The sequence below is a fragment of the Pleurodeles waltl genome, chromosome 9 (genome assembly GCF_031143425.1).
Source record: "Pleurodeles waltl isolate 20211129_DDA chromosome 9, aPleWal1.hap1.20221129, whole genome shotgun sequence".
NCBI lineage: Eukaryota > Metazoa > Chordata > Amphibia > Caudata > Salamandridae > Pleurodeles > Pleurodeles waltl.
Genome location: NC_090448.1, coordinates 496763391 through 496776333, shown reverse-complemented (window position 1 = coordinate 496776333; position 12943 = coordinate 496763391). Strand labels below are relative to the sequence as shown.

General features: G+C 46.8%; 1 protein-coding gene across 2 annotated transcripts in view; it reads left to right on the top strand.

The window, feature by feature from the left end:
* Positions 1-12943, top strand: part of BRF1 (BRF1 general transcription factor IIIB subunit) — an 870857-nt gene that overhangs the window by 238858 nt on the left and 619056 nt on the right. The gene's annotated exons all lie outside the window — the stretch shown is intronic.

Genomic DNA, 12943 nt, shown 5'->3' with positions numbered 1-12943 from the left:
ATTAGTGAGGAGAGTGTGAGCACAAGTAAATGTATATGAGCTTTATTATCTGTGCATTTCTCTCTGATTCACCTGGTGTACTGCACTGGAGACGTACAGCCATAATTTCTAAAATACTTTCTGTTCTCTGAGCCTTTTTTCCATCACGTGGGGCATGTTATTAAACAGCGATACCTTCAGACAGACATATAGTCCACCCCTTGGAATTTGCATGGCCCCCGAAGTCTCTACTGTTTGTAACATTCTCTGCCCCGTGAAATATTTATGCAGTTCGTTAGTACGTTTTTTTCATTTTTCTTCGCTGTAAATTGTATGTATAGCTATTATTCAATCTAATGATCACCGATTTACAGTCTGTACTGCTAAGATTTAAACTTGTAGCCAGTAATTTACCACTAGGATCACAAGGCAGCATTATACTCCCTGATCCATCATGCTGGCTCACATTATCAGCTACCTCATTTAATTAATACAGTGTTGATTCTATTCCTGGACTTTGTAGTTCCCATGCATTCAATTTCATGTTCAGGGGTTTCAGATGTTAGTTTCTTTTCTGCTTTACACATGTCTGTTCGCTACCAAACGTGCTAAACCTAAACTGAATGTTCACGTGTGTGCGTGCGTGTGTGATGAAATTTCGAATTTCGTGCTGCAGTGGTATATTGTCAAGCACTTTTATCCTTACTTGATTCAATCAGCAGGAGATGCATAGACTGTATTTCTGTTTTCTGCCCACTTTGTTCATCTTTAACCAAATTTAGTAAAAAGCATTGCTAGTGCTTGCTTAAGTGAAACAATACACATACCACCACTTGCATGTGATCGCCATAGTTTTCAAGGTTTCTGACTTGATTTCAGTGTTCATTAATGGCTATATACAACACACAATATATTTTTGAAGCCAAACCTGTTGGCTTTCCTAAAGCTTGTTTTTTAAGAGGACATTTCCCGTGTAATACGTGCTCTTTTTCCCAATCGTGCTAAGTGAAAATTTCACCACAGAGATCTAAATTATTTTGGTTACATTATTAAAACGTATGTTAATGGGGTGTGGCCACGACGGCAATGGAGTGAGATGCGTTTTGCCTCTGTTCCGGAGCCCCGTAGGCCTCTGCTGTGGCTTCATGAACACCGGGGCCTCTCACCTGCACTCACCTCTGGGATGTATGCCATGGGGGTTGGGAGGCCTGACCGGGAGAGCTGGTGCTTGATGTCCTTCGCTACCACCTGGGTGCTGAGACTCGCCAGCGAACGATCAAGTAGTGTGCTGAAGACGGAGAGCACTGCATGGTCATAGTGGCCCCTCCCCTTCTACCTGCAAAGTACCTGAATTTATATTGGGGGAGGGGTGCTCAGGCTTGGACCTGACGGGGACCCCCTGCCAGGAGATATATGCTGATTTAGAGGGACAAAAGCCCTGAGAAAAAGTAGGGACTTGGCCTGTTGCGCTTCTGTGGGCCCACAAAGTGCACCTGCCTGAGGACTTGTGGGGCCCGCCCGACCTGCCAGCTAGGCCTGAAAACTGCGAGGGCACCATGGGTGATTTGGATGGTGACAACCCCCTGTCACCCTCCTCCATTCCCAAGCCCCCAACCCACAGAGGTAGAGGTCATGGCTGCGGACCCTGCTATGGCTGGATCAGCCCCTATGGTGCCCTTGATTGTTTCCTAGACCTTATCAGTGGAAAGGGGTTATCCGGGGAGCTTGATGGAAGACATACTCAAAGCTTTGGGGGCCCGATCCCAACTCTGCCTGTCCTAGAGGCTGCCTTTCACTGGTATACGGGAGGTGCCTCAAATATACTCAGCTTGGGACTTAAGCACTTTTGCCGGCCTGTCCACTTGGGACCTGCATGGGCAAAGGCCCTCTTCCCTCTTTAGTGCAACTGATCCACCACCCCGCTGCACTGGCAGCCTTGGGCGCGGGAGGCCAAACACACCCTCAGCTGGAACTACCATAAAGCACCTGCGAGCGAGGTGAGGAGAATATGCTGGCTTTGCCGGTGGGACAAGCAGCGGACACATTAGCAACACAACAGTATGCTGCACCTCAAGCCCACGAAGGAAAACTTTGTGATCTCTCTACGGAGCAAACCCCTCCTAGCAGACACTGCAACAGTTGATAGTACCCCACCAGTCCTGCGAGGAGGGTCAGCACCACTGCCCATATTACAGGACAATATGGATCATTTCCTTAATGAGTTCTGCTCCAAAATTGGATCACTCAAGGCGGACTTTAAGACTTGCATCCAAGATATTCAGTGAGACATCTCTGAATTGGGATGGGTGGGAGGATCGTGTTGATGATTTACAGCGAACTGTCGATGCCTGCGCTGAGGACTAGGAGGTTCTGTGACGCAGGTTGGTGACATTCGAGAACTAGCAGGTTGAAATTCAAGCCAAATTATAATGCTTAATAAATAGAAGCCGCCTTAACAATATACGTATCTTAGGAGTACCTAGGGGAGCAGAACGAACAACATCATAACTTTCACCACTGAGCTCCTACAAACGATCTGAGGAGATGTGGAAGCCTCATCACTAGCCCCTGACAGGGCTCACTTGGTGTCTTCGGCGCCCAGTCGCCGGAACTCAACCCTGGATATTTTGACATGGGTCCACTTCTTCCCTAAAAAGGATTCCCTATTGCAGGCCTCTAGGGGTAAAGCAGACCTGTTCTGAGGTGATTCCATCCAGCTTTTTCAAGATCTTTCCACTGTCACGCTGCACAAGAGGCATGATTTTAAATCAGTTGCAGACAAACTGAGGTAACTGGACATTCTTGATCTGTGGGGGCACATCTTTGCCTTCTTGTTCCTGTGGGGGCAGGAGCGGCGGTCCCTGCGCTCCTTGGCAGAAGTGAAGCAATTGCTAGGAATCTTAGATGAACCACCCAGTGGAAACTCTTCACCTTCTTGTGCAGTGGCCAGAGAGGTCTTGTGTCCTATTTGGCGAACTGTGTGATCCTGCTGACACAACAAGCATTAAAAAGAGACTGCATTTAAGGAGGCCAAATATTACATCACTCACCTAAAAAGCATTGGGAAGGACACCTCTTCAACCACATAAACCACTGGCACACCCCGACTGGAAACGATGCAGGCCTGCAACGGGCTAATCCTTCTTCTTCTACTGCAGCCTCTATTCTGTGGAACCTAATTTCGCAGCTAAGTCAGGCCACGGGGGTCTGGACACCATCCTAAACTCTTCCACATATTGGGACACAAACCATTCGTTGTAGCCCGCTAACCTCAATTTATATCCAAGGAGGGGTGACACCTTTAGCGGGATCGGTGTGCATTCATGCTGCTCTCCACGGGGTGCTGGTTACCTTGTTGGGACCTGTTGGCCCATTACTGTTTGTTTTCACTGTTTAATTTAATTTTTCAGGTCAAATATCCTTAGAAGGCATGCTACATCTGATTACCACAGCGAGTTACCACCGACATTGCCCCATCGGACTACCCAGTGTGCTACTTGTTTTCTCCACACAAGTCCCTCCTCTGCGAGATGGTCCCTTAGGGACCACCACTCTCTTTGCTCTTCATCCTCGAGGCAGGGTTACGCCTATACTTGTTCCTTCTTTATTCCTGCCTGTCTGAGCCCGTCTTCGATCTATTCTGTGTTCTACCAGCATTGCGGCCCCATCTAAACCATGGGAACGACACCACATGCTAAACTACTTTCTCTTAACATCCGGTGTCTAAACTCTCCTAGAAAATACAAACCGGTATGGCAATACCTTTTACAGCAAGATCCGAAAGTCCTCCTCCTTCAGGAAACTCATCTCATGGGGGTGGGGAGCCACCGCATGGTTCACCTAAAATAACCTCATTGCTTCTGGGCACATGCTCCTACTAAACAAACAAAAAAAATAAGGGTAGGCACCTTATGGAAGGCGGGTTTTTGCTCCATTATCTTGAAGGTAGTAAATGAAAAGGACCGCTGATTTCTAAAATGACAGGTTCTGTGGAGCAAGCCCCCCTCAATTTTATACACTCCCAATCATGCACCGGACCTCTGTCTCCGGGGTACTCTGCGGGACCAGCTGCCAGACGTAGAGGGTGACATTATAGTGGGTGGGGATTTTAACCGGGTATTGGATACAGAAAGTGACAGAAACATAGCAGCATACCATGGCACAGGAGCAATGTCTGCTAAGCTCAAATATGACATCTTGGACCTGGGGCTAGTGGGTGCCTGGTGCTATGGACACCCAGATGTGTGTGACTACCCATTTTAGTCCCATGTTCATGCCTCATACTCGGACCTCATACTCATGCATTGACTGTCTTCCTTACTCACTCTCTCCTCAGTGACCTAGACACCGCAGATATCTCGGCATCTCTATTTCTGACCACGTCGAGCTGGTGTGATCCAGTGAGACACACTTCTGCATGGTTCCACCACGCTGGTGCTTCCCTCCACATCTCCATAGAGACATGGTGGACACAGCAGAGTTCAGCAAGAATATTGTAGATTAGTTTGATCTCAGTGCTCTTCTGGACACATCGCCAGATATCCTTTGGTAGTATCTTAAGGCTACTATTCAGAGTGGTGATATGTCATTGCCAGGATGAGAGAGGCCAGATTAGTGGGGACAGTCTTGGCAACTGAGATATAAGCTTTAGAGAGGCTTGACCACACAACCCCCACTAGGCTCCACAAACTTAATCTAGCGATCCTGTGGGGTCAGCTGAGAGCACATAGGACTAACAAGGCCAAGCACACACACTTACCCTTGTAGCAAAAGCACTACAAGGGAGAGAGCAAAGTAGGTTTGTAGCTAGCTTGTAAATGCTGCCAACACCAAGCTATGTTGCACGTTGCTAAAATCTGGTCCGGGACCATGAATTAGGCCACTACTGAACAGGACAAGCAACAGGCATTCCACCACTACTTTAAGACTCTGCATGTGAGATGACACCCCTCAATACCTGCAAATGCTTGCCTACAGGCCTGTGACTGTGATCCTATTGATCCTTGGCACGTGGAACTACTTGACGCCCCAGTCACTCTTGAGGAGTTGCGCTGGTCGTTTTGGGAGCTGCCAATCGGGAAGGTGCTGGACCTCGACTATCTCCCTATCACCTTCTACTGACTGTTTTTTTTCCCCTAGTTTGCAGGACAGACTGCTGACCCTATTAAACTTCTTAACCCATTATAAGGCCTCACACACACCATGGCGGCAGCTTAGTTACCTAAGCCGGGGAAGTACCCTGCGCACTCTTCCTCCTATCACCCAATAGCCCATCCGAATACTGACACAAAGATCCTAGCCACTAGACTAGAACGATTCCTCCCTGGTCTTATCGCCCCTGACCAGGTGGGGTTCATCTGCAATAGGCGGGGCGCAGGCAACATCTGCTGGGTAGCGCATCTGTTTGAAACATCCCACCACCATAATATCCTGGCCTGCCTTCTCCTGTTTTGACATGGAGAAGGCATTTGACAGGGCGAGCTGGGCCTTCCTCAGAACAGTCCAGGGCAAGATTGTTTAAGGCTGGGCATGATTGCCAAGTTAATACCCTCCAATGTAGCCTTGACAGCCTCCATCTGTGTTATTGATTACAACCCGATCCCCATCCACATATTGAGGGACACCCGTCAAGGGTGCCCGCTATTGCCCCTTCTATTTACCCCAGCAGTTGAGCCTTTAACCATCACCATTCACCCCTACTTATGAGGTTGTAGGCATCCCCTTTAGCGGCTGAGCCCACCGGATAAGTCTCTTTGCAGACAATCTCTTGCTTACCCTTACTCAGCCCACTACGTCTCTACTGACAGCATCACCTGCCTCTCTGCCTTCGAAGCAGTGTCAGGGTTTAAAGTCGACATGACTAAGTTTTTTTGGCCTAAATCTCACTATACTCTGGCAGGCCCTTCCTGCACTAACGGAATTAGTGCTGTTTCAATGGGCCCACCACACAATTAAATACCTGGGTTTTAACATAACCCCCACACTGATTACCCGGACAGAGTCTAACTGGCTGATTCTCAGGCAGTCCGTCTTGGAAGACCTTCGGTGCTGGAAACCCTTATACATCTGTTAACTGGGACGCATAAGCATTTTAAAAATGAATGTTCTCCCACGGGTTGTTTACCTTTTTTTAATCCTTCCCTACTCTGTAAGACAGCCTGGACATGAGTTCTTTCCTTTTTCTGGGGGTGGTAAACAACCTAGGCTGCCTAACTCCTTGCTAATGTTGCCCAGAGACAGGGACAGCTTAGCCTACCCCAACCTCCTCGAATATTATTGGGTGGGCCACTTATTCTACGTTTCTGAATGGGTTGTCTGCAACATAGGACTAGTTTCATATGGATTGAGCTGAGGCCTGTTGCCCCCTTTGGGATCTAGCTGGATCCTTCAAACAAGCCAGGCCAAGGAGTGCTTACAAAGCCGCACCCACTAGGTCAGTTCTTGAAATATGGCACTAAATAGCTCTCAAGAGTGGCCTCACTACCTTCCCTTCTCCCAACACACTAATTGCTCGCAACCCAGTGTTCACCCCGGATTGTGATCTCCACACATTTCCTAACTGGGAGATGGGGGAATATAGGACACTGAGGGTCCGCTTTGTGGGAAGCATCATTAAGACCTTTGAATAGTACAAGACAGACTTTAACCTCTCCGAGCTATCACAACTGCAGAACTTTCAGCTGCATAACTGAGCACTATGGTCTCCCAATATTCAAGGAGCCACTCACGCCTAAACCCATTTCGAAAACCTAGTTAGGGCATATAATGGTTCTAGGGGGCTGCTCTCCAACATTTACCAGGTGCTTCAGCACTCTACGCTGCCTACCTACCCCTCCTTCACTCACTCATAACAAACCCACTGGCAGACTAGCACGATGGAGGGCGTTTCATCAAAATAATGGAAGACTCTGGCACGACATCCCTAAGATGTACAAAAACATATCCCAATGGGAGACGGCCTACAAACTTATGGTCCAGTGGTATTACAACACACCTCGCCTTCACACCAACTATTCTGCTACATCTCCCCGCTGCTGACACTGCAGAATAGAGCACATTTGGTGCTCCTGCTCACTCATAAACACGTACTGGAAAGAGATTTTGGGACACATGAAAGGATGCAGTGGAGTACCTGCTTCCTACCTCCTACACCACTGTTGTATAAGGCATCCAGCCCCTCACTTCAGAAGTGATGACACACACCAGCTGGCGACTCGTCAGCCATTTGCTGGGTGCAGCTTATAGCGCTGGCCTTGAAAAATGCTGTAGCACCCCTGGTTGCCACCTGGTTTACACGTCTCCTGCATGTGATTGCAATGGAATAGCTAACCCAGAGTGATGCCAAATTTCTGCACTGGCGACTATTGCTTGACTACCTTACTCGTCTCCAGTTCACTTGTTACGGTCCTCCAAAGCTTGAAGCACTACAGCTTTTTGACTAAATTGCCTTTTCACAGTTGAGACAATAGCAGCACTGTCTGTCACACACCCGGGCGCTTCCCACATCATCTTTGGGGATTCCTCATGTACTACAACACAGAGCTATTCCTGTCGTGGGGCTCCCTACGTCGCATATTTACCTGGCTTTAATTAACTTAGTTATTTCCTTGTTTATTGGTTGTGACTTGTCCTAATGCTGGGGACGTCCCTGCGTGGAGTGTCCTATACCTCTTTTGACTATCACTGTGAGGCAGCATCTGGGCCTTATTACATGTAACTGTTTTGCATTGCCATTCTTAGTGTACAACCAAGGTATGTTTTGAGAGCATGTCATGTTTTGTTATGATCTTTGAATAAAAATAGTTTAAGAAAAAAACTGTTAAGTGATGAATGATTTAGAATGTTCTCTAAGTGTGATTGCTAATGTACTCCAAGTCAGATGTGATTGTTTTCATTGTTTACCCAGCACAGTGGTATTAAATGGTTTGCTACAGTATGAGTCAACCATGTTGGCTCCATATCCTTTGATAAAATTAGACTGTAGTGATTCATTGTTCATAACTTCGTGTTGCCACCATATTAGGTTGTGTTCGTCCAGGTACTGCCATATAATTGACCATAATTACCCAGTAGGTTATCTGCTGCTTAATTAAAGTTGTTTTTTCTGGTCTGGGATTTACAGGGTATATTTTGTAGGGCTTCCTTCACTACCGTGTGTGTGGAACAGAGAGAGACTGTTGTGCAGAATTCCTGGCAGGCCACTGCTAGGGTGCGAGGTGGTAAGCTCAAATATTTTAGCTCTTGTCAGGCGTAAAGGGAGATAAAATGTGATGTACTCAGAGCCATGTCTAGAGTGAGGGACTATGTGTGCAGTGAAATAATTTCTGTGCTCCTACTGGAGAGTGGTTGCTGAGTGAGAGTATCTGTAGTCCAGAACATTCCAGAACTTTAGTTCAGATCAAGTCTCTGTGTGAGACATACCAAGAGCATTAAAGCGAGCTACCATTTAGACAGCCAGGCATGCTTCTGTGGCAGCCATCCTGATCAGAGCCATGTCATGTGCAACATGGAAGTCAAAACAGACAAAGATCTCCTTTTGGGAGGACAACAGACAGTAGTGGAGCCCCCCTTTTTAAGGTCAAAGTCTACCAGCACAGCTGTTTGGTTGGCTAACTACATCTTGGGAACATGGAAAGCTTCCCAGGGAATATATTCCGCTTGTTGCCTACCAGTGGTTTTGAGGTTTGTAACTTACATTTTCTTTCTTCCTATTTGCTTGCTCTATTTATTTTAGGCTTTTCAGCTTGAGTTTGTCCCTTCCATCGCCCAAACCCTAGTTAATGCATTTTTGCAGCAGTGCTCAGTTTCCGTAAACAGGCCTTTAAATCTTGTTTTTATATTGCCACATTTGCTGTGTATCAAAGGTGGAGGTCACATGTCATGCTCTGTCTTCCAAGAAACTTGCTTTTTACTTTTCTTTTTCTGACTTCAGTGTGAGAGGGTATATGCGACTGTTGTTCTAGATACTGGTGATATGCTTTGGAAAGGCTTTATTTTATTTATTTGTAGGACACAACAAAATGTAAATGTCTACAAATGAACTGTGCAAATATTTCAGAAATACATCATAATTAGAAAAGCACGAATGAAGCACACTTTTTGATAATTCTGAAGTGTGGAAACAGATGTTCTATTATGAGCAAAGAAAATCATTACACTAGGTGATGTCATTTCCACACATTATCGTTTGTGCTGTGATACTTTTATAAGTAAAAGAGTACGCCTGTGCAAATGTAAGTCATTTCAAATGAAGCTGTGTTGTTTGAAATGACAGTGCGCTACCACACCATGCATACTTCCCTTTACTCCACTCTGCACCACTGCAGTGTGTTCTGCACAACTCTACTTTACATCACTCCACCTTATACCACTACACCACTCCACACTACAACACACTATTCTACCCCACTCTGCACCAATGCACTCTACCCTACACTGCTCTACTGTGCAACACTGCACGTTTCACCACTGCATTGTACACAACTCCCCTCTGTGCCGCTCTCCTCTGCCAGTCTATTCTGCCACACCCCACTCTATGCCACTGCAGTCTACACCACTGCACTCTGCCAGTCCACTGTACACCACTCTAATCTACTCTGCACTCTACACCCCTGTACTCTACACAACTGTACGCTACGGTTCACTCCACATTACTCTGAAACAATCTGTCCTGGGCCACTGCACTCCCCTTTGTGCCACATCACTATGCCCCACTGCATTCTACACCACTGCACTATATACCACTATACTCTACAACAATATGCCTCTGCACTACTCTACTGGGAACCACTGCAATCTGACAGTCTGCACTGCACTATGCCACTCAACTCTTCACCACTCTATTCCACTGCACTCTAATTTGCACCACTCTTCTCCACTCCACACCACTGTTTATATGCCTCTGCACTCTACACCAATGCACTCTACACCACTTTACTCAAACCAGTGCACTCTTCGACACTGAATTCTGCAACACTGCACTGACCACAGCTGAACTCTGAGCTACTTTTCTTTGCACCACTGCACTCTATGCCACTGCACTCTACTCTGCAGCACTCTACGCCAATGCATTGTATGTCACTACACTCTGCGCCACTCTACTCTGCATTGTGCCTCTCCACGCCAATCTACTCTAAGCTACTCTGACACTGCATTGTACGCCAATGCACTCTACTCCACTGCACTCTACTCGGGAACAATCTACTCTATGCCACTGCAATCTACTCCACTCTGCCCCATTCCAGTCTATGCCACTGCACTCTACCCCTTGCAGTCGACCCTGCACAACTGTAGTCCGTGCCACTTGGTGTCGAAGCACTGTGTTGCGGCACTCTTGCCGTGGCACACTGTTGCGGCACTGTATGGTGCACCACTCTGTCGCAACACTGTATGCTGCAGCACTCTGCTGTTGCAACACTGCATGCTGCACTACTCTATGCCTCGGCACACTACGCCACTTTACTCAAAGCCAATCCATTCTATGCTACTGCACTTTACGCCAATGTACTCTGCATCACTGCACAGTACGTCACTTTTCTATACTATACTTGGCACCACTCTATACCACTCAACTGTGTACGACTCTAGGCCACTACAGTACGCCACTACACTCTACCATGCATCACTCCACTCTGCACCACTGCACAAGACGCTGAAACAGTCTACTCTATGCCACTATTCTATGCTACTGCACTCCACCCTGAACCACTGCACTCTACCCTGCACCTCCCTACTCTACTCTGAAACAGTCCACTCTGCTACTGCACTCTACTCTGCCCAAGTTCTCTGTTCCCCATTGCACTCTGCACTGCACCACTCTGTGCCACTCTACACCATTCTGCGGCACTCAACTCTGTACCACTCTCCTCTGCACCACAATACTCCATTGCGCCCTATGCCCCTCTATTCTAAACCACTGCACCCTATGCCATCTACTGTGCACCACTACACTCTACAGCCCTATACTCTACAACACGCTGTGATACTGCACACTGCAGCCACTTTATACTATGGCACCTTCTGTCACTGCAGTGTATGCCACACTATTCTTCTCTGCACCACTGTATTCTGTGCCACTCTACTCTGCACTGTATGCCACTCTGTTCCACTGCACTCGAAGCCACTGTGCTATACTTCTACTAGTCTGCATCACACCACTCTTAATTTATTCTGCACCACTGCACTCAACACCATTTTACTCTACTGCACTCTCCCACTGCACTTGACTTTGCACCATTGTATTCTATGCCACTGTACTGCACACTCTGCCAGTTTGCACTTTGCCAATGCACACTATGCTAGTGCACATTATGCCACTCTAATCTACTGTACACAACTGCACTCTGAACTCTACGCTACTCTGCTGTAATCTGCGCCACTGCACTCTAATCTATCACTGTACTCTATGCCAGTGCACTAGGTAGTTATAGTTGGGACCATTTTCCATACAAAATGCATTTTTTTGACTTGCCTATTTCTTTGGCACCATTTGAGAAATCTTCACAAAATGTTCCCAAAAAAGTGTGCCCGTGATTCTTGTTGTACACAAGTTTCGGGGTGATACGTTAGGCTGGGCCAAGAAAGGGGTGGACTGATGACCCTGGGGACTGCACCAAATCCCACCAGCCTCCCCCCCGCTATGTCCCGAGGTGCCCACCCCCAGGACATTGCTGTTTGCCTTGGCTTGGCTGCAGCTTTGACAGCTGCAGCCAAGTCACAGATGTAGCACACGTAGGGCATATATAGGGGCTGAACCATGTTGGCACTTTAACAACTGATGGATGGATGAGATTTAATCAATATACTTTTCATCTAGTATCCTATTTCAATTCTACCCTGTATGTGTTCTTAATAAAGATGTTTTCATTAGCTTAACACAACAGTAATTTTAAAACTTTCCTGGATCGCACATTTATCCAGCACCATTTATCATGAACTCCCTCTTTTCGAGATTGAGGTTCCCCTGATAGTACTAGCTCATCAGGGTGGAATGGATAAGCCTTTGATAAGCCTTTGATGAAGCATGCCATGAAATTATATGAGAGGCATTTTCAGTCCACTATCCATGAGACCGTTTGGATTTTTTTTTTTAATGATCATTTGTGTTGCATAACTATCGAACCCTCTAAATGTACCATGTATCACTTGCCCTGGAGGCATTACTAACAGTTTGGACACCACCAACCCTGAATAAGCATGAACCCTAAAACAATGCTGCCCCTGTTTGCTTAAAACAATATAGTTGGTGGAATTGTTAAATGTCGACTGGTTTTGCCAGGATGTCCCCATACACTGCAATCAAGTTAATTTTGTTTAAGGATGTTACCCTCTTTCTGTGACATTCAACAATGTGCTGTGATTTACTGTTAAAACTGTTACTGTCAAAGATTACAATATTCAGTACCATGCAGTGTAGGATTCTCTCTTCCACCTTTACACTTGCAGCCACAGAATTGAGAAATGAGGATCGTGGCACTCTAGAGCCATAAGACTAGATCTTGTGGAGCTTAAAGGAAGCTGAAAAGTCTCCCAGGATCACTCTGGCAATGCCCTTCAGGCATAAGTGGCATTGATTTGGGGGTAGGATGGAATCCTCTGTGGCCTAACATGCTCCTGTCACCCCCCCAGAGCCATATTATGTCATTGGAATTGCCTCTGCTGCACCTAGTGCGCCCTGTCTGGTGAATTTGTTTTGGCACTCCTTTTCCACTGGGGCTTCCTTTCCGTTGGCACCTACCGGCATTTTTCCTTTAATTTTTTGTTTTTGCTTCATGCTCTTGGGCTGCAGGCCCTCTTTGAATCTGGGTGCCCCAGCTTCAAGTAGGACAACTGCATAATATTTGCTGAGGACCTTTCGAGGGGAACCCATAAGCCCTTTCTCATGAATGCCAGCAGGGAGAAAAGGTTTCCCACTATCTTGCTCTTTATGTGAGATAGCACCACCAAAATTCTGTTACACAGGAGC